Below are 22433 nucleotides of genomic sequence, written 5' to 3'. Positions count from 1 at the left end.
CTACTTGGCCAGGATCTTCCGGTCAGCGAGCGTGGGCGGGGGTGGGGCCTGTTCGCTGAGGCGTAAAATGATGCGTGATGATGTCGGGTGGAACTGGCGAGCTTCAGAAAAAGCATGAAACCACATCCACGGTGGGGATGAGGTTTCATGAGGGTATTTAAATTTTTAATAAAGGTTTCAGTTAAATTTATGGACATTTACCAACTCATGTCACAGTGTCACATTCTCACATGAGGGGACATGTCAGGGAAATTTTTCTATCATTTTTATTGCAAATTTTCATTTGGAGCCGATCTCCCTGAGGCTGTGCGCTCTTACGCGTGCATGCACGAAACAGCGCACTCCCGGCTCAGGGAATCCCCCACCACCCGCACAGGGAGCACGTGGCGCTTCCTGGTGGACGTCCATAAAATGATGGCCCCCCCCCCAATCGAAGGCACGCACGCTCGCACCTACTCCCGCACTTCCCCCCCAACAGGAGGTGGGGGGGGGGGGGGGCGGATTTTTCCCCTTGAGAAGCCAGGATGTGCGTAGACATCCTGTGATTGCTGAGGTATTTTAAGCCCTTTAAATTAAGTTTTTGCAGATTTAGAATTAGTGTCATTTCTGCATTGCTCTGAGGTAAACCAGATATAGAAAATATATAACAAAGCAGCAAATACACAACATATGCATTGCCTGACAGCAAATTAAAGTGTAACAATAATAATGGTAAAACATTACAGTTAGGTTTGTAAAAACATGACCCTGATGTGATTTGTATTCATTTAGGAAGTAAGATTTAGACAGTATACAGATTGGGTTCAGCCGTGATGCCGCCAGTAGTTCAATAGGCTTCCAAAATTCACTGCCAGGGCTCACTAGCAAATAATGAGTCACTTGGGTTACCAGTATCCATGGAAATCCAATGCAGCAACGAATCAAGACCTTCAAAAGATGAGCAGAAGAGAGAGAAAGATTGACAGGAAAAAAGGCTAATCGAATTATTTTTGGATCAACAGTTTAATTACTCCTGCCTCTATGAAGTGCCTTAGGATGTTAAAAGCAAAATACTGTGGATGCTGGAAATCTGAAATAAAAAACAGAAGATGCTGGAAAAACTCAGCAGATCTGACAGGATCTGTTAAGAGAGAAACAGAGTTAACATTTTGAGTCCGTGTGACTCTTCTTCAGAGCTAAAGAGAAGTAGAAATATGATGGATTTTATACTGTTTAAGAGGCAGTGAAGTAGGTAGGGCAAAATAGAAGGTCAGGGATAGGTGGGAGATAGGGAAAGATTGACAAAGGCGTCCTGGACGCAAGACAATGGGACTGTTATTGGTAGTGTAAAGACTAAAGAAGGTGATGATAGTAGCATAAAGGTAAGATAGCACAGACTGATGCATCCATGAATGTTGTTTCCATTGAAAGAAAGAAGAAAGAACTTGCTTTATAGAACACCTTTCACAACTTCAGAATATCCCATAGCATTTCACAGCCAACTGAATTCTTTTAAAATGTAGGCACTGTTGTAATGCATGAAATTAGACAGCCAAATTACACACAGCAAGCTTTTTTTATTTGTTCATTGGGCGCCGCTGGCTAGACCAGCATTTGTTGCCCATTCCTGATTTCCCTTGTACAGAAGGCAGTTAAGATCATTGCTGTAGATCTGGAGTCACATTTCGGCCACACCAGGTAAGGAGGGTTGATTTCCTTCCCAAATGGGTTTTTACAATGATTGACAATGGTTTCATGGTCATCATTAGACTTTAAATCCCATATTCTTATTTATTGAATTCAAATTTCACCATCTGCCGTGGGGGGATTCAAACCCAGGTCCCCAGAGCATTACCCTGGGTCTCTGGATTACAAGTCCAGTGACAATACCACTGAATCCCCAAAAGCTCTCAGCAACAGCAATGTGATAATGGCTGGATAATCTATTTTTACAAGATCAGTTGAGGGAGAGATATAAGGCAGAACACTGGGAGGACTGCCCGTTCTTCTTCAAATAGCCTAGCAGACGTCCACCTGAGAGGGCACATCTGGCTTCCGCTAAACGTCACATCCAAAAAATGGCACCTTGAACAGTGTGGCTGGCATTCCTTCGATATTCAACTGGGAGTGTAGCCTGAGAAATAGAGTCTACTCTTAAATTAAGTAACTTTGAATTAAATGATTGTTCAAATTTTTTTTTGGGGGGGGGGGCGAAATTCATTTACGTGGCACCACATCTACCAGCACTATGCAGGCTGCATCAAGTCCCCAGGAGAAGGGACTATGCAAGCCAAGTAGATTTCTTCAATGATATCAATTATATTGATATAACCACAGCACTGTTGCTCCCTCAGCGAATCAATGCATGTCTGTGTGAATGAATTTCTCCCTCTAAATCGCCACTTTGATGTATTATTTAGGTAGCTCAATTCAAATTTTTGGATAATTCTGATTTAAGTGCAAGAAACAATTTTGATCCTCTAGTAATTGATTGCATAGAGTTTCATTTTTAAGATGCCTGTAGACTTGCCAATCTTTAGACTTTCATTACTGATTCATGCCTCCAAAAGCTCATTAAGTAACAAGACGGATTATACTTTCCTCCTTTATTTGCATTTTATTAAAAACCAATAGGTTAATCTAAAAATATAGAACGAGAACCAGACTTTTTAATAATAGTGTGTTTATTTATCTTTCCATGTCAAGGTTCCTCTCCTACACATCAATTGAAAATGTGCTATGGGATTAATTAAAAACACAAGAGGCCAGGTTTTCCCATGGAGGGAGGAATCGGGAGGCGGGACTGATCTCGCCTTGCATTCCTGCCTCCATCTCGAGCCTGCCAAGAAGCATGATTTTCATGGGGTCGGGGTCTTAATGACCCTAGAGATGGGTCTGCCACCCAGTTAATGGCCAGGGGTGTGTGAATGGAGCCTGGAAAGCTTGCTATATTCTGGCCCGAATCGGCCAGACCATTTGTGACTGCCATTTGTGCGTGGTCTTAAAATATGAATGGATGGTCACCTTCAAAGTGGCCAGGGCAAATGGAGAGCTGGGATCTAGGATAGGGTAGAGAAAGGTTGGTTATTAAAATTGCATTGCTGCTCCTTAGTTTTTTTGCCCAAACTTTACCTTTTTGCATCAAACTGTTTTAGTGCTGCAACCCCTGTTCCTGCTAGAGAGCAGTTGGTCAGCTTCAGAGAGCTCCTAATGACCGTCTGAGTTCATGAAAATCTGCCAAAGTCAGAGACAAGCTCTTATCAAGCTCCTAACAACCTCAGCCTGCCCACTTAACGCGGTGGGCAACTTCACTTTTCCACCCGTTCCTCGCTGTGCCTTGCCACCCCACACCCCCACCAATCCTCAGGAAAGTCATCAGAATCGGGAACAGAGGCAGCAGACTCCCAGAAGTTAAAAACAGTAAAAACCGGGAAATAAGAGTACTGGTCTGAACTGTTTTAACTTCTGGCCTGGCAGCCAGGCCAGCAGCACCAATTTTTTTTTTGCCTCCTGCCTCGGTCTGTCCCAGCTCGGGACAGGGAAATTCTGATGTAGAGCTCTCTTTGGGCATTAATGGTTGCAATGGTACCAAGATGCACAGAACAGAAAGACCCCAGATTTCATTACCCAGTGGATTTCATTAATCACAGCAGGTAATGACCCAGCAGTTAGCTGCACCTATTCTTTGCTAAAGAGGGGAGATCCAGCCACATTTCTGATCCTGATCATCACCCAATGGGGTGAACTGGAAAATGCTTGTGAGCTGAGTTTGGGTGAGCTTGAAAATGAATGTTGCAGTGGTTCCTTCTCATTGCCAAACAGACGACCAATACCCGTGCACAATTAATGCCCACTGAATCCTCGCCATGTAACCACCTCCATGCTATATTTCCCTCTGTCCCCACCCCACAATGCCCTAGCTCGCTACTTCTAATTTTGACACGCTATACACTTCTGCTCACCTTCACCTTACAGTCAGATTCCCTCCCTAAACCCATCCATTTGTCCCACTTTAAGATTCTATGACCCATGCTCTAGGGCCCTGCATTCCCATTCACCAACAGCATCCCCCAGCCTTGCCACTCCCCCCCACCCCAGTCCCCGCCCCAACCTACCACATCTAATCTCTCCTATGGGATAGCCAATATTCTTCCATGTAAGCGCCTGGGTTTTCTACATTAAAATTACTTCAATGCTGCAAGTGGAAAGTAGCAGAAGGCTGTTGGGGCCCTTAAAACTGTGCCGCAGGTCTTAATGGGCAAAGGAAGGTTTCCAAAAGCATCCATCTCCACACCTATAAACACTCATAACCTGGCAAAAACTAATTATCTTCCCATCTCCATATTTGGGTTATGGTAAAATTTAACACCACCTTCAAGTCTCAACACCTCAGTGCTGAAGCCATGTATGAACCACTCACACAGCTGCCAAATCTGACCAGTACAAATGAAAGAAAATAGTTTTTATGTGACTGCTTAACATTAATGCAATTTAGTAGATTAAAACAGCTTTTCATTATAGTAGTAGTCAGTGGTGAGTTTGACACTTTGGACAAAAACATTGCTTTAATGAACGCCCAACTTCTAGAATGAATGTGTTTTTGTTAAAGAGAACCTCTCTCAAAATACCATTAGAAAAAAAAAGGAAGGGAAAATAGGTAATGAATTAAATGCTTCATTTTGGTTACAGGTATCTCCCAAGTGCTATTCTTCATATGTGGGGTTCGTATTCACAGGCCATCAAGTTCAATCTCTTCTTCACCTGAGGTCCAATCTGAATGGGTAATGGAGTATTTCTACTCAAGTGAGGTATGTTAGAGCATTCCAACCATTTTCCTTGAACCAGAGAGAGCACATGCAAAAAAAAGGGAGAGTTTGAGAAAGAGAGAGAAAGCACGCTCAAGAGAGAACATGCATGAGAGAAAGAGTGTGTACGAGAAAGTGAGAGAACAAGTGAGAGGCAGAGACTGAGTTTGCATGAGAGATAGAGCATGAGAGAGAGAATGTGGAAGAGGCAGAGATTGAGAGAGAGAGTGCATGTAAGACAGAGAGGGAAAATAATCAGAGAAAGCACATAAGACAGAGAGATTTATGAAGAATACACAACAACCAGCATGAGTGAGGGTGGACTTGAAATTTAGTGCAACTGATTGACCTTCCTGATTTCGTACCAATTCATTTTAATAATAACAACATTTATGTAGCACCTTTAACTTACTAAAATGTTTCAGATGAATGGAAAATTGTTCATGCTGTGATTTGGGCATGTTGACCTGCACACTCATCCAGTAATGTTCCTCACCTCGACAAAGACTTGTAATATTCAGACTACAGTTTCTCAATGGGAAAGACTTTCCCCCCGTTGGGGGGGAGGTACAGGAGCAGGCGCAGGCAGGCGTGCCTCCGATCGGCGCCCCCAATTGGGGGCACACCGACATTTTACATGGGCGGGCCAATTAAGGCCCGCCCAGCATGGGTGGTGGGAGGGGATCCCCTCAGCCGAGAATGCACTCTTTTATGCATGCGCGCAAAAGTGCACTGATCTCCCTGAGGCTAAGTGCTGCCTCAGGGAGATCGGCTCCAAATTAAAAAATGTTAAGCACATGATAGCAAGATTTCCCTGACATGTCCCTTCATGTGACACTGTCACATGAGTTAGGACATGTCCATCACTTTTATGAAACCTTTATTAAATATTTAAAAACCCTCATGAAACCTCTTCCCGCCCATGGATGAGGTTTCATGCTTTTTCTCAAGCCCACCAAGGCTCCCAGCCTGCCCGCCAACCTTAAGGTTGGACGGGCAGGTCTATTAATGATGATAATTACTTTTTAAATGGCCTCAATTGGCCGTTGACAGGTCGGCGGGCGCACAGCTGATTCAGCTGCCCCCCCACGCCGACCTGAAAATGGAAATGACGCAGGGTGACGTCGGGAGTTCCGCCCGACATCATCCCGCATCATTTTACGCGTCGGCAAGCGGGCCCCACCCCAGCTCGCCAACCAGAAGATCCTCCCCAATGTTTTTCAAGCTTTTAATTGCAGTTATTTTTTACACATACATCATATCTAGATTAATGAATAGATAAATCTTCATGAAATCTGTTTCTGTAGAATGGGATTTAATGAAGTTTTAGCTATATCCATTGATTTAAATCTAACTGGTTTAGCTTCAATCACATTGCAGTACTGACCTGTGGAAGCACCCGCCCCCATCTTCCCTTTTCTCAGATCCTAATGAATCAATCACTGCAGCCAGCACCCATCATAGATCTGTGACAGGTTCTGGCTCTTTATCGGAGTGAAAGGAGATCATTATTAAGCTGTGTGGAGACTGGGTGTGCAAGCCTGTCTGCGTTTCTCACTCTTGCAGCCACTGGGGGTTGGTCTGTTTGTCAGACAGTGTCAATGCCAAAGTACATTGATAAATGGCAGCACAAAGATGGGGTTATGTTATGGGCTGCTCTCAAATCGGAATTTGTAAAACACACTGCAAACAAATGATTTTTTAAGCCACATGCTCCAGACTACAAGGAGGTCTTCTGGTAAAAATGACCTTCCCGTAACCTTTGGCAAGGAGTTGCTATCTGGCGAAAATATTTGCTATGCATTAACAGTGACAGCAATGTTTAGCGCAGACAATTAATGCCACAACTGTGTAAACTACAATTTAAAATGATCTGACCCAGCCAGGAGAATGAAATCCCTTATCCATATAGAGTGAGTTCAGGCTGTGCAAACAAAATTAACAATGCTGGGCATTAAAAATCTTCAGAAGTAAAATTAACCAATATGATAATGACTGAAAACCCTTAAACTTTGAAATCCCTTTTAGTAAACTAGCACTTACTGCAGTGAACGCCACCCTCATCCAAATGTCACTACAAGGATTTGATAAATGGATCCTTCAAAATGGCACATTGCAGTCAAAGAAATTGCCCTAATGACTGAATAAAAACTCCCATTTATAGCATGTACAATAACATAGTAAAATACTAAGGTGCTTCATTGGTGCGTCATCAAACAAAATTTGACACTGAGTCACACACAGGGGATATTAGGACAGGTGATGAAAAGTACAGTCAAAGAGGTAGATTTTAAGGAGGTAGAGGACATTCTAGAGATAAGGCCCTTCAGGGGAAGCTAAAGGCACAGCCGCCAAAGCTCGACTGATTAAAAACTGGGGATGCAATTAAGTTCTCGGAGGTTTTAAGGCTGAAGGAGGTTAATTGGTATTATTTTAAGAAATGTTCATTTTTGAAGTTCATTTTCAGGATGTTGGTATTGTTGGCAGTCCCAGCATTAGTTGCCCTGAGAAGGTGATGGTGGGCCTTCTTGAACTACTGATAATGATTTATGGTAACATCATGGCTTGTGAGGCCAATTTATAATGCAGCTGAGAATTAGTCATAAAAACAAAAAACTGCGGATGCTGGAAATCCAAAACAAAAACAGAATTACCTGGAAAAACTCAGCAGGTCTGGCAGCATCGGCGGAGAAGAAAAGAGTTGATGTTTCGAGTCCTCATGACCCTTCAACAGAACTGAGTGAATATTAGGAGAGGGGTGAAATATAAGCTGTTTTAAGGTGGGGTGGAAGGGGTGTGGTTGTAGGGACAAGCAAGCAGTGATAGGAGCAGATAATCAAAAGATGTCACAGACAAAAGAACAAAGAGGTGTTGAAGGTGGTGATATTATCTAAACAAATGTGCTAATTAGGAATGGATGGCAGGACACTCAAGGTACAGCTCTAGTGGGGGTGGGGTGGAAAGGCTAACGGGGCATAAAAGATATAGATTTAAAAATAATGGAAATAGGTGGGAAAAGAAAAATCTATATAAATTATTGGAAAAAACAAAAGGAAGGGGGAAGAAACAGAAAGGGGGTGGGGATGGAGGAGGGAGTTCAAGATCTAAAGTTATTGAATTCAATATTCAGTCCGGAAGGCTGTAAAGTGCCTAGTTGGAAGATGAGGTGCTGTTCCTCCAGTTTGCGTTGGGCTTCACTGGAACAATGCAGCAAGCCAAGGACATACATGTGGGCAAGAGAGCAGGGTGGAGTGTTAAAATGGCAAGCGACAGGGAGGTTTGGGTCATTCTTGCGGACAGACCGCAGGTGTTCTGCAAAGCGGTCGCCCAGTTTATGTTTGGTCTCTCCAATGTAGAGGAATGAATAAATTAGTCATGTTGGGACTAGAATCAAATATAGACCAGACCAGTTAAGCACAGCAGGTTTCATTCTTTAAATGGACATTCGTGAACCAATTGAGCTTTTATGCTAATCAGACAAAGGGTAGAATTTTACGATTGCCTCCCACCCCCCTCTCCTGCCAGCAGGTTTGCAGGACTATAGATGATTAAGGAGATAGATGTGAAAGGGGTAACTTGATTGAGGTTTTTAGTATTTGAAAGGAATTGATGGGGTAGATAGACAGAAAGGGGGCTAAATTTGATAGCCTCAAAAATGGGAGTGAGGCATCAGGATACATGATTGAGCTCTGCCTGTCCTTGTAATGCATGCTCAAAACCATCAGTATAGATACTGACACTGTGTATAATTTAGAGGAAAGCACAGAGCCAGAATCACTAAATGATGAGACGCCAGGCATGAGTGGTCTGGGGCCATGGCAAGGGTCAAGGATACTGTTCGTGCCAAGTCACCAAATACCAAGGTCACACACGAATTCCATTGCAGAGAACTCAGGTGAGTACTTCAATGGGGCAGCCCACAGGTGATCACTGATGGATATACATAATGAAATTGGAAAAATTGCCCGGGAAACTACAGTCAATAGTAAGGAGCATGGAGGAGTCCAGCACCAGCTTGGCACAAGGTTCTGCACGGAGCTCAGAGCCCCCGGCAGCACATCCGTCAGCACATTTATGGACCAACCATGGTGCAACATTTGATGGTCATTGTCCCAGTCTCCATTACAGTGCAAGCAGCTTCCATCGGAGGCCTGAGTGCTGCTGCGGAAGTCAAGCAAGATCAACTTGCTACCATCATGGCTGTGGATTACAATGTGCAAAGGGGCTTGCAGGGTTTTACAGCACCCACCAATTTGTCCTCAAACAGATTCCTAGTGATAGCTGAGGCGCTGCCCTGGGTGGAGCGACAGTAGCTGCATGGAGCATGAACCTGCTTAGAGGAAGACCACATTGTCCTCCCACCCATGCCACTTTGCCAGTGCCCTGGCTGTTGCCAACCAGACCAGGTTGCTGCAGACCATGCCGAGATACTGCAGCCTGAGGCCAGGCTTTCTAGACACAGAGCTACTTGAAGTGATCCTCCAGGCATATCAGCTTCTCCTCCAATGAAAATCTACAGCCTTCCCCATGCTCTGACCACTGACGTAGCACTATGTAAGAGTACTAGGACAAAGATACACAGAAGACAGGCACTAAAGGAATGCACTATGATAATTCATTGACATTTGTATTCAAAATTGCATGCTTTAATTTAAAACTTTGGTTTGAAATGTAAATTTTGTTATTTTAATTTCAACATTGTGGACAAGTGACTGACGTAATGGTCAATGAGAGAGGGATGGCTGGATGTGGGGCAATTAGTGAATGAACATTTGGGGTTGCAGTTACTGGTATTGCACTTGGATCTCCTCCTCCTCCTTTTCGGCAGTCGGTGCCAATGGAGCCACGTCCCAGCTGAACCATTGACAGGACTGGGAAAAGAAAACATTGCTTGTATTTCTCACCAGCTCGTCTGTCTCATAACAAATACACCTGACATTCTTCAGATAATCAATCGGCTTTTCAAAATGCTGTTTGCAGGTGTCACTGTTTGATCGGATCCTATCTTCAAAAGCTCCATATAATACATCTGAAGATGTATATGTGACTCAGTGGTTTCCCTATTATACTTAACACTAGGAAGCTGTCACTCCAACTGAGATTAAACAAGAGGCTAGAAGCGTAAAAAAAAGCCAATTGTAAACAGCAATAGGGGTAGGGTATAGGTTACCTGGGGTATTATGACAAAAGTGAAGTAACAAAAGAATTTAACACCGAGATGAACTTTCATTTACACACCTCTTTGTTCATCTAATGTGACTCTTATTGCCATTTAGTTAAGAAAAGTCTTGGCTGATAAATCATAGATCCTGTTTTATCTAAAATGATGTATATACACCATATTGTCTAGAATGCATTGTAAGTGACAAGCATGCAGTATACTGCTAATCAGTATAGCATCTTGCATTTAAATTGCACCTTTAATGTATTTAAAAACCCCAAGAGATGCACAGAGATGTATCAGCCACATGTATAGTGAAGCCAGAGAAGGAGAGTAGAAAGCAAGACCAAAGTTTTATCCAAAAAGATTATTTTGAAGTAGAAACCAAGATCAGATTAGATAGCTGGACAAAGGAAAACAGGTTTGGGAATTGGGAACAGGGTGGGTAGATGTGATTAGAACTATTACTAGTTTGGAAAATTTTTAAAAATCGACTGAACTAGTTGGGCCAAATGGTCTGATCCCCTATTTTAACTTTTATGTATCTCTAAGTAAAAAGCATGACTTCCATAGGTTGCAGTTATATCACAGCAGGTATGAAGAAAAATCAGTGAGAGTTGGATAGTACCATATAGTAGGAAGAAAGTAATCCTCAATCCTGAGGGACTGCCTAAGAAGATAGCATAGAAACGGGCCATTTGGCGCAACAGGTCCATGCGGGTGTTTATGCTCCATACAAGCCTCCAATTATTCTTTATCTAATCCCATTATTTTTTTCTATTTCTTTCTCCATCACTTATTTATCTAGCATCCTTTTGAATGCATCTATATAGTTCCCTCAACTACTCTTTGTGGTACCAAATTCCACATTCTAACCATTCACTGGGTAAAGACGTTTCTCCTGAACTTCCGGTTGGATTTGTCAGAGCAATTTATTTATCTGTTCCATAGTTCTGGTTTTCCCTACAAATGGAAATATCCTCTCTACATCTAGCCTATTAAACCTTAAAGGCCCCAACGGTTCATCTTGCATCTTCTCTTTTTAAGGGAAAGGAGCCCCAGCGTGTCAGTCTTCCCCATTTGGCATAACCACTCATTTCTGGTATCATTCCAATGCATATTTTTTGCCCTTTTTAAGTGTTTCTATATCCTTTTTATAATATGGAGACCAAGCAGCAGAGCTTCAAAGCGTTGTCAGAACTGGATGAATTCTGGATCCTAAACTCTGCTGCGTCACTCTCGCGATGCTATTTTTAACTACAAATGCCCTCATTGTGCAGGAGGTAAGTTCAGCACCTATCGATGACAGTGAGAGCCTCCTGGAAGCAGCAAAGGCAGGCAGTAGCCTGGTGGGGCCCGCCGCTACCTTGCTCAGGAGAGCTGGAAGCTCATCAGAAAGCTATGGACGATAAATGATTGATTAAGTGGGTGACCCAGCCGAACCAAGATAAGGCGCAAATCCTGGTGCTGATTGTTCAGGTCCATTGGATTAAACTTTAAAAATTCAATTCTGACCCAACTGCACAGACCCCTTAATACACGTCTCCTGCCAACGCAACTTGGCCATGTAAGACAGCCACCGATACCCATCAGCCCGTGCACATTAGTCCGTGCATGCGCAAAAATCCAAAGACGTGCGCACATCTGTTTACCCAGCACATCACCAACTAATTTTGCTTTCTAACTCGGTTAACTACAACTTGCTCTTAGTTTGTGGATTCCATGGATCCTACACATCAATAAGTTGGCAGATTGCTCAAAATGTCTAGGTCACAGGCATTTTATTGATGCCTGGAGAAGGTGTTATGGTATTTTGCAAGGAGTGGCAGGGACAATCCAGAATCGTTACTGAATGCCGAAGCTTCAACTTACTTTAACTGTTGCAATGTTGTACTAAGCTCACCAATTCTAGCAAAGAGGCAGAATCCTGCCTTAAAACATCTGCATATTCTGACACATTCTCAAATCTCTTCAGTTTACGAAGGATCAGTGAATTAATGACATTGCAGAACTAAATATGGGCAGAATCTTCTACCTGTCAGTTGGGCCGGTCGGGACCGGGCACGGGCACGGGTTCGGGCGGGCGCGGAGCCAACTGCGTGCTGCCATTTTACGTGGGCAACCAATTGAAGCCCACCCAGCGTGACCCGCACCCGGTAGCGCAGCACTACCTGTGCAGGCGGGGGGAGGAGGGAGAGTCGGGGCCTGACCTCTCTCATGCATGCGCACAAAAGAGCGCTGAAATCTGCCTAAGGCAACTCTGTGCCTCAGGGAGATTTAATTTAGCTTTCAAGCTTGAAAGAAGGGAAGATAAAATTTATTCAGACATGTCCCCTCATGTGACAATGTCACAAGAGCTGGGACATGTTTGTGGATTGTCAAAAAATGTTTTATTCATTTACTAAAACCTTCATGAAACCTCATCCCGACTGTGGATGAGGTTTCATGAAAAATGCAAAGGCCGCTTGGGCTCTTCGCCTGCCCATCCAACTTTAAGGTTGGATGGGCATTCCTGTCAATCAGTTTAATTGGTGTATTAATGGCTTTGACAGGCCTTTGACAGTTCGGCGGCCGCACAGCTGCCTTCAACGCATGCCCACCGAAAGGAAGGTCGGAATGACACACGTCCAACATCACCATGCGTCATTTTACGCGTCAGCGTGCAGGACCTGCGCCCACATGCCGAAAAGAAAATTCTGCCCAGGATTTTGAAGCAAGGTACTTGAAAGTTCTTGAAAGTAAAGAAGCTGGGTTCATGTCACACTTTGCCCCCTATAAAGATGGCAGATACAACTGCGCATGCACAGCGTTGGCAACAAATGCGGCCCCCTTAATAAGTCCCTAAATGAGCTTCAGGAGCCGTTAATTGGCAGCCAATGGGATTCCAGTTCCCTCCCTCCCTTTGGAAATTTCAAACTGCCCCCCAGGCTTTCGAATCCCAAGGTGACCTTCAGGACCGTGATTTTCAAGTTGCACCTGCACCAGATCCCAGCCAAGCGGCCATTTGAAAATCCAGCCTACAATTGTGCACATTACTTTAAGTGTGGTCTAAACAAGGTTCTACACAGGTTTAATTTAACTTCTCCACTTCTCAATTCTATTCCTTGAGAAACGAATCTCAATGCTTTGCATACTCTGTTAATGGCCTTAATGGGGAGGTGGTGGCATAGTGGTATTCTCACTGGCCTGGTATTCCTGAGACACAGGATAATGCTCTGGGGTCATGGGTTCAAATCCCACCATAGCAGATGGTGGAATTTGAATCTAATAAAAATCTGGAATCAAAAGCCTGATGATGAGCATGAAACCATTGCTGATTGTTGTAAAAACCCATCCAGTTCACTAATGTCCTTTAGGGAAGGAAATCTGCTGTCCTTATGTGCTCTGGCCTACATGTGACTCCAGATCCACAGCAACGTGGTCGAATCTTCAAATGCCCTCTAAACAAGGGCAAACCCCAATTTGGTGGGGTTATAGTTAATACTAAGGAAGACTGCAACAAAATATAGATATTAAAAAACTCTAATTCATCCACAAGTTTTTACTACTGATTCCAGAGTCTAAATCATTTATGTAAATAGTGAACAACAGTGATCTCAGCACCAACCCTTGTAGAATACCACTTCCCACCTTTTGCCAGTCTAGCCAGCTTGCTATCCAGCTTGCTACTTGTCCTCTGACTTCACGCACATTCTCTGACCTTAGTCATCAGTTTACTATGCGATACATTGGCCTTTGGAAAATCCAAATATATTACATCTATTGCAATTTCCTTCTTTGTTACTTTTTCAAAGATTTCAATCAAGTTGTTCAATTGTCGCTTCGTTGCCCTTTTGAAATTCATGCTGATTGCCTCTTCAGTCTCGAGGGGCAGGTTCTTTCCGGTCAGCGAGCAAGGGCAGGGCCCGTTCACCGACGCATCAAATGAGGCGGGGATAGGTCGGGCGTACATCCCAATGTCACCCCACATCGTTTAGATTTTCAGCCGAATCGGCTGCACGCCCGCCGACCTGTCAACGGCCTATTAAGGCCATTAGAAAACTAATTAACTTGATTGACAGACCTGCCTGTCCAGCCTTAGGGTTGGCGGGCAGGCCGGGAGCCCAGGCGGGCCTCGGAAAAAGCATGAAACCTCATCCACAGGTGGGATGACGTGTCATGAGGGCTTTTAAATGTTCATCGAGTGTTTAAATAAAAGTTGAGGACATGTCCTTACTCATGTGTCATATGAGGGGACATGTCAGGGAAATTTTTTTATTACCTTTCTGTCAACTTTTTATTCGGAGCGGATCTCCCTTTGCCTCAGGGAGATCTGTGCGCTCTTTGGGCGCACCTGCTCAAAAGAGCACACTCCCATCTGAGGGAATTCCCCCCACTCGCACAGGGACCGCATAGTGCTTCCTGGCTGACATTAATTGGCCCACCCACGTAAAATGGCGGCGCCCCCCTCCCCCCCAACCGAGGGAGCTGATCGGAAGGCTGGCCACTGGCGCCCACTCCTGCATATCCCCCCCAACGGGGGGGGGAAATGTTCCACTAGAAGTTTTTCTCATGCATATTTGAAGAAATATGTAATTATTTCTACTATCGCCAGCATTAAGGTAATTGATTTGGCAGACCATTAACGCAAAAACCAAATGCTTTATATACAAGGCCAGAGGTATACAGTGGCAAAATAAAGAAAGTGTATTTCTATGGTACCTTTCAAGACTTCGGAATGTCCCAGTGCTTAGGACCAATGAAATATTTACGGACTGAATTTTACAGGGCGCCATGATCCCTGCCACTCCCCCTCCACCCCAGCTAACAAGCTGGAGGGAACCAGCCTACGATCCTGATAGCTGCCAATTTAAAACTGGGAGCAGTTTTGAGGCATGACTCAGAACTGAGTTACATTTCACTTGTAGTACAGAGGGTTCTAGGAATTTTAGACAATGCTTTCACGATCAAATTCCTCATTTTTTTTTTCCAAAACAGGCCTGAAACAGTGACCTTGTTTATATAATATGAAAGCATCAATTCCTGATATCGGAATTTGCAAGGAACGCACAGCAGGGCCATTAGCACATGTACAAAATAAAGATAAAGGCAAAATACTGTGGATGCTGGAAATCTGAAACAGAAACAAAAAATGCTGGAAAAACTCAGCAGGTCTGACAGCATCTGTGGAGTGAAAGGCAGAGTTAACGTTTTGAGCCTGTATGACTCTTGTTTTTGTACAAAGTAAAGATAACGGGTAATATATAAAAATCATTTGAACCATTTTGAATTGGGGGGGTGGGGGTAGCGGGTGGTAATGCTGCTACAAAGTGTTTTTAGAGCTCCGAAATGGCACTCACGTTGCACACTCACACTTTTAGGGTGAATTATAATGGACACTATATCGGTGAGCGCACTAGCAGTTAAGGGCCACTGAAAGTCCAATCGACAGTTCATAACGTCCTTCAGTATGCAATGCTGATTTAACATCAGCCATGCCGCTCAGGAACATAACTCTCCAGTTAATGCCTTCCCTTCTCAGAGCTGAACATTCTCACTGAAATCGACCCCCTTGCTGCAGCAACAACAGCAAGCTCAGAGCAGGGCTATTTCCAGTGGCTATGAAGAGGAACATGATGATGAACTTTTATATATTTGGCTCCTTCTATGGTGGAGCTAGAGATATCTGCAAAATCTCAGTTTGCCATCCCCTGCTGCGTGAAGACAGACACGAGGCTCTCTATCCAAAGAGAGCTAATTATATTTTGTTCTCTCTTGCCAGAGATCAGCAGGCAGAGTGAGTCTAGCGGCTTGACTAGGATTGCATGCATCTCCATGGTCCAGGGTGCCATTGACAGCACATGCATCACTTTGCAAGCACTACAAGTCAACTCTGTTTTATACCAGAACTGAAAGGGATTCCACTCCCTCAATGTCCACCTGGTGTGTGACAACTGTTGTAACGCACAAATAGTAATGGGATAATGACCAGATAAACTGTTTGTGGTGTTAGTTGAGGGGTAACTACTGGCCAAGAAACTGGAGAACTCCCCTCTTCTTTGAATCTTTTACACCCACCCGAAAGGACAGGCGAGGTTTTGATTTAAAACCTTACCGGAAAAGGGGCACCTCCTGTGGCACTCCATCAGTACTGCAATGGGATTGTTAGCCTGGATTATGTGTTCGAGTTGCTGGCATGGGATGAAAACCACAATCTTCTGACTCAGAGATAGGAGAGCTACACATGGCTACTGGTCAGGTCGTTCATAAGCACCATTAATCACCTAGGTTTAATTCTCTCCTCTGATTTACTGGAAGGCTCCACTGTGCCTCATTGTTTATTAGATCAGCAATGTGATGGTCTGAAACTTGAATCTACATTGGTACCCATCCATGCCAACACTCTGTACCATCTTTAGGATTGTTTTCCCATCTCCCACACAAGAGAAATATACAATTACCCAGACTTAAAACCAATAGGGACAGTGATATAGAATGAAGAAAGATGGACAGAAACGTGAATGATTTTAACCCTTTGTCCTCAGCTGACTGCCGTTTTTAAAGTATCCTTATCAGTCATGGAAAAACTGGGGTTCAATTTACAATTAGAATCATACAGCATAGGAGTTGGCCATTCAGCCCATCGTGCTTATGCCAGCTCATTGAAGGAGTCATCCCGTTAGCCCCACTCCACTGCTCTTTGCCAAAAGTCCCGCCAAAAGATTCCTTCTCCTCTTCCCCTGTTTCTTTTGCCAAATATCTTAAGCTGAAACCCAATATTCCCCAAATTGATTAGTTTGCATGGAGGAATTTCTTTCAAGTCAACCAATGTCTCATGGCCATATGCTCTCCACACAAATAAAGCTGGAATATCTTGAAAATAAAAGTATTTATCGCACCCCCTTCAGTGCTGTTAAATAATTTGTTGTTAAAATCAGTGATGAACATCTTTTCCAATTCATTCATTCTACTTTGTGCAGAAACACAGGGATTTTGACCTTAATTATTCGGTGTGCTGAAGATATTAGTCGAGGATCGCGTTTTCTTTGTCCCTGCACCTTCAAGACCGCTCAGCCATTCCCTTTCCCTCCAGACACTCACAAGGAAACTTTGGATTTAATCAGGTGGAAATTGTGTGAAGAAAATGAAGCGATTGTTTGCAGAAGCCCCTTCTGCTCTGGGTTTCTTTGATGTGGTTGTAAAGAAAAGCTTTCTTTTTGACCACCTCAAACATTTACTCTGGTCATGCTGATCGAGGGAAATACATCAAAACAATTGACCCACATCTCTGTTTGCATTCCAAATTCAAACAGCGATGGAACCCGACAACATAATATTCATAGTACTAAAGCTTGGGAACTAGTTTGCGTTTAAAATTTAGGGCAGAGCTTTGCCAATCAGGCTGACAAGCCAACCAGAAAAGCATGTTGCACGGAAGGCCGAAGGGGCCTCCCCCTCAATTTTATTGGCAGCAGCCTGTTCGGGATGGGCAACTCGCCCCCAAGAGCTGCCAGCCCCATCACGGGGTCAGCAGCTCAGGGGCTTCTTTGGCACCACCGGGAATGGTGGCTGCTGCTGAGGCAAGCTGGAGACCTGCTGCATTGAGCAAGTAGGCCGTAAAAAAACTTTAAAAATATAAAAATGGTGGGGGGGTGCAGGGAGCTCCTCTAGGAAAATAACAGCAGCTGCCGGGGGCTCCATTTCCTGCCTGTACCCCCCGCCCTTCCACAGTTTAAAAAAAAACAATTTCCCCCACCCTGCCCCTGCCAAATGTCATTGGGAGGCTGCCTACATTTGGTTGGCGCCCTCTCCAAGTTGCGGCGGGGGGGTGGGGGGGGGGAGGGTGGTGGGGTGGGTGGGGGTGGTCTTTCCACTGTCAGCAAAGTGCCAGCAGTCTGGTAAAATGGTCCTTAATCAGGCCTTTGCACATGTAAATTGGCTGCCAGCCTTCTTGCAAGCAGGGAGCCTACCCAATTCCATTCCCATTGTTCATAACATTCCGCAATGGCGGGTCATGATCAGGGAGCCAATCCACCATGACTACCCATGATTTTTCCATCTCCCTCACCACCAACTCCACCCCCCATTCCCCCACATATACCTTCGTCCCACCTCCTGGAAGTTGGTAAAATGTTGTCTTTATCCTCAGGTACAAGCTCCACTCCAATGGCCTGAGCATAAAATCTCAGGTGACACTCCCAGTGACAGGACTGTAGGAGTGCTGCATTGTCAGCAATACCATTACTCATTGTGAAGTGAAACAGGCACCACTCCCCAGCCATGTGCCCTTAGAGGTGTATGTAAAAGATTCCATGGCACTATTTCGAAGAAGCTCGGGGGAATTCTCATTGCTGTCCACTGGTTGGGGAATATAAAACATGGTGGCACAGTCTCAGGATAAGGGGCCTATCATTTAGGATGAGATGAGGAGAAATTACTTCACTCAAAGGGTTGTGAATCTTTGGAATTCTTGTATCCCAGAGGGTTGTGAGTGCTCTATCATTGAATATATTTAAGGCTGGGAGAGACAGATTTTTGGTCTCTTCGAGAATTAAAGGATATGGCAAATGAGTGGGAAAGTGGAATTGAAGCCCAGGATCAACAATAATCATATTGAATGGCGGAGCAGGCTTGACAGGCTGTATGGTCTACTCCCGCTCCTATTTCTTATGTTATTGTGTTCTTGTGTCCTGGCCAATCTTTATCACCCGAACAACATCACTGAAACAGGTTAACTTGTCACTTGCCATTGTTGTTTGTCTTGCTGTGTGGAAATTTTAATTGACTGTTTCTTCACATTACAGCTATGAAATGTAGTCACTGTTGCAAACTGCTTTTGGGATGTTCTGAGGTCATGCAGAGAGCCTAAAGAAATGCAAATTCTTTCTTTAAAATGCAGGATTCGTAATGTTCACCCCATGTAACTTGTGAGATTGGATCTGTTTTTACTGGCATTATTGGGGATTGGACAGCTGGCTTTGTTACTATTGACAGCTGTGTGTGTATATTAAAACAGTCATTTTCATGTATTTTACATTGTGCTGATGCATTACTGTAGCTGATTTCACCTAAATTCTCAGAGAAAGGCACCCCTAAACTCCTACCCATTTCTTGCTTTTTGTTTTGAATAATTTTAAAATGTAATTTTAAAAAGTGATAAAAAGCTCAGTTTCTAAATAAACTGACCCATGTTGTACTGGACTATATCTACCAGCAAAGCGTTAGCTCGAACACTGGGCTATGCTAAGTGAACTGATCCCAGATGGGATTCCAATAAGTTCTCGCAGCATATTTAATATAAGTGTTTCTCCTGCCAATTGATTTTTTTTTAATAAAGTCCCACTCAATCGTTACGGTACCACTTTAAAAAAAAGTAAGACTTATTGTCAGGATGTGAGCGTCACTGAGAAGATGGTACATTTATTGCACATCCCTAGTTGCTCATGAGAAGGCAGTGGTGGTCCGCCTTCTTAAACTGCTACAGTCTACGTGATGAGAGTGCTGTTAATCTGGGAGTGCCAGGATTTTGACCTAGTGAAGATGAAGGAATGGCCAATGCATGCCCAGGTTGGGATGGTGTGCAACTTCCTCCATTACAACAGGGACTACATTTCAAAAGTTTGTTGGCTGTAAAATGCTTTGGGACCTCCTGTGGTCGGGGGTGACGCTTTGTAAATGGAAGTCTTTCTTCTGCTTTGGCATGTTACTGCATTGCATCTGACAGCCAGGATGCCGCCATTTACTTACATTGTAATTTGGAACAAAGGGAACCCATAGCCCGCACTGCCAGCATCCCATTCCCTATACACCTTGGATTAATAGACCCGTGTACATTTCATTTCTCGCCTGTATATTTATTTTCTCAGGTTGATGTAGCAAAAACAAATCACTGTTGGGATACCACAAACTCAGTTTATAGAAAGAAGTGGTAAAGAGAATCGCAGACAATACCAGCGATACAGGTCATTGGCAATTTTGCAGTAAATCAGATTTTGATTAATTTGAAAAGTTTGGCCTCGTATGGCAGCTGCTCATCAACGCAGTACTATTATTGAGAAGACCACAAGTTTTACACCTCAACAGTAGGTTCCTCTCCTCAGTCTATTTCTTGGTTTATTGCTGATCTCATTTTTTTTTCTTCCTCTAAAAATATATTTTATTCATAAAGGTTTATAAAATTACATTCCATTCCAGTTCAAATTGACATTTCCGAAAGTGCAAAGCAGTTCAAGTTATTTTCATATACTATAAGGCACTTCATATGCATCAATACGATTACAATCACACATGATGTTTTACAATATATATTCCATGCCAAAGATACCAGCCGAGGGTTTTTACACAGTTTCCAGCCCCTCGGTATACTATGTCAGTCAGGTCACATTCCCACTGTCTCTCCACATTCCTGGCTTGGTTAGGCTATTTCAGAGGACCATTAAGAGATAACTACATTGGTGAGTCACATCTAGAAAAGACTAGATAAGGATGGCAGGTTTACTTTCCTAAAAAAGGACATTTAAAAAAAACTGATAGGCTTTTATTTTGATTATTTCAAAAATTTAAAAAAACTTAAATTCAAATTCTCAGAATTTCGTGGTGGGGTTTGATCTTGGGCTCTTTGGATTATTCGTCCCGGCCTTCCAGTCCAGTGACAGAACTACTATACCACACAATACATTTTAAGTTTACCCTCTCTTCGGATGATGTCCTGTTTTCTTCCAATTCTCCCTTCCCATACCACCCAGCATCCCCAGCACAAAGCTTGTCTTCTGCTAATCCTGCTTCAAAGCAAATGCAGCAAGCAATGCATGGGCAGAGTCCATGTGTTCAGCACCTCTCCCAACAATCTGACTAAGATTAGGAGTTCATGGAGGAGCTCGGGGAAGAAGGAGAGCCTGTATTCTTTCATTCTCTGTTGCAGGCCCACCCTATTTTAAACACTGCGAATGATTTCAATATTGCCGAATGCCCCAAGGTTGAATCCACACAGTTAAGGTTCATTGCACTGTTTAATTTTCTCCCTGCTCAGTGAATGATTAAACTAATTTAAAAACATTGAAGAAATGACTTCATCAACACAGCTTAAAACTCTGGTAAAAATAAACAATTACTCATAGAAAGAATTGTTGAAGTGTATAATGTTTTTCTGATTCGCCATATCATAATTTATTAAATCTCACTTCAGATACCCATTGCTCTATTGTGTTCCTAAGAGATTTTCTAACAGGTTAAATGATAGCTGGTCAAGCCTCGCGCTCCTTTGGAATCCAGTTCTTCAAATACATGTCCATGAGTAGGGAGTGCTTAGGATAGTGACTCCCACTGTGTTTTTCATACCATATTCTGACACAGCTCCTTAGATCCTCAGCTTTTAATTCCTTTTTATGAAACATGGTACACAGTACCAAATAAATTTGATAAAAGCCTGTCTGGTGTGCAGCAAGCAGAAGAACTTGATTGTGCATGGGATAACAGTCAAACAATTATGAATCACCCCCACTAAGTTTGTAACTCTGCATTGTTTAGCTACTGTTGCTAAATGCTGGTTAGTTCACTGGTCAGTGGGCACTGTTCTTATTCAAACAAGCTACAGACAACAGGGACAATCAGGGGATTACAAAAAGATAAAACAACCACAAAAATTCTACACATGGCAGATCTACTCAAAAAGCTCTGAAGCTTTGAGACAGGGTCTCAATCATTATATTATTTCAGCATATTTTCCTTCGGCAATAAGCAGGTACCAGCATTAGATCTCTCACCTTGGATGAGCAAATATAGCCCATTCCAAAACATTTTGGAAAAAAGGATGACTCTAGGTAATTCAATAAGTTTGTGATTTGTCTCACTTTCTTTTTGTTCATAGAAGCTTCCTTCCTAACATGTCTATATTTGCAAAGTCTTTGCTGTCCTTTCATAATTTTCTGATTTAAGCGGTAGAGTAAATACAGCAGTGCAGAAAACATCAAGCGCTACTGCAAAATAATATCAGGAGTTTACTTTTTATCCTTCACAAGCATTAGTGTTTGCCATATCTTACCTTGCATTCCATCTAACTTTAGCGACTCAATCCAAAAGCAAAAGACAAATTAAGCTCACTCCCCTACTATAGGACACCTTCAACTGAAATTGCAGCAACAAACCAGTCACTTTCATCAGCTATGTGCTCCTCCACTATTATTCAGCTGCAGTGACCTGATGAATACTGAGCAGGAAATAAGGCATGTGTTTGCTGACTGTCGGGGAATGATGCAGAGAGCCCTGCCTCGATAAGTCTCATTTGCATCAGCTACAGCCCTCCTTGAGGTATTTGCTTTAAGGCTGCATACTATATTAATCCTATGCAAATCTCTTCAACCAAATGTCTTGCGACAGGTATAAACTAAAAACAGGCAAGTATAATGAAACTTGTGGTTAAGGATAGCTCGTATTTCAAGGGCTGATACTTTTGCACATAGTGTAGGACACATTGAGGCTTAAACATGCACTGGGGAGAAACTACCCACGAC

Source organism: Carcharodon carcharias, chromosome 3 (assembly GCF_017639515.1).
Source record: "Carcharodon carcharias isolate sCarCar2 chromosome 3, sCarCar2.pri, whole genome shotgun sequence".
Classification (NCBI taxonomy): Eukaryota; Metazoa; Chordata; class Chondrichthyes; order Lamniformes; family Lamnidae; genus Carcharodon; species Carcharodon carcharias.
This window is presented reverse-complemented; position numbering follows the sequence as displayed.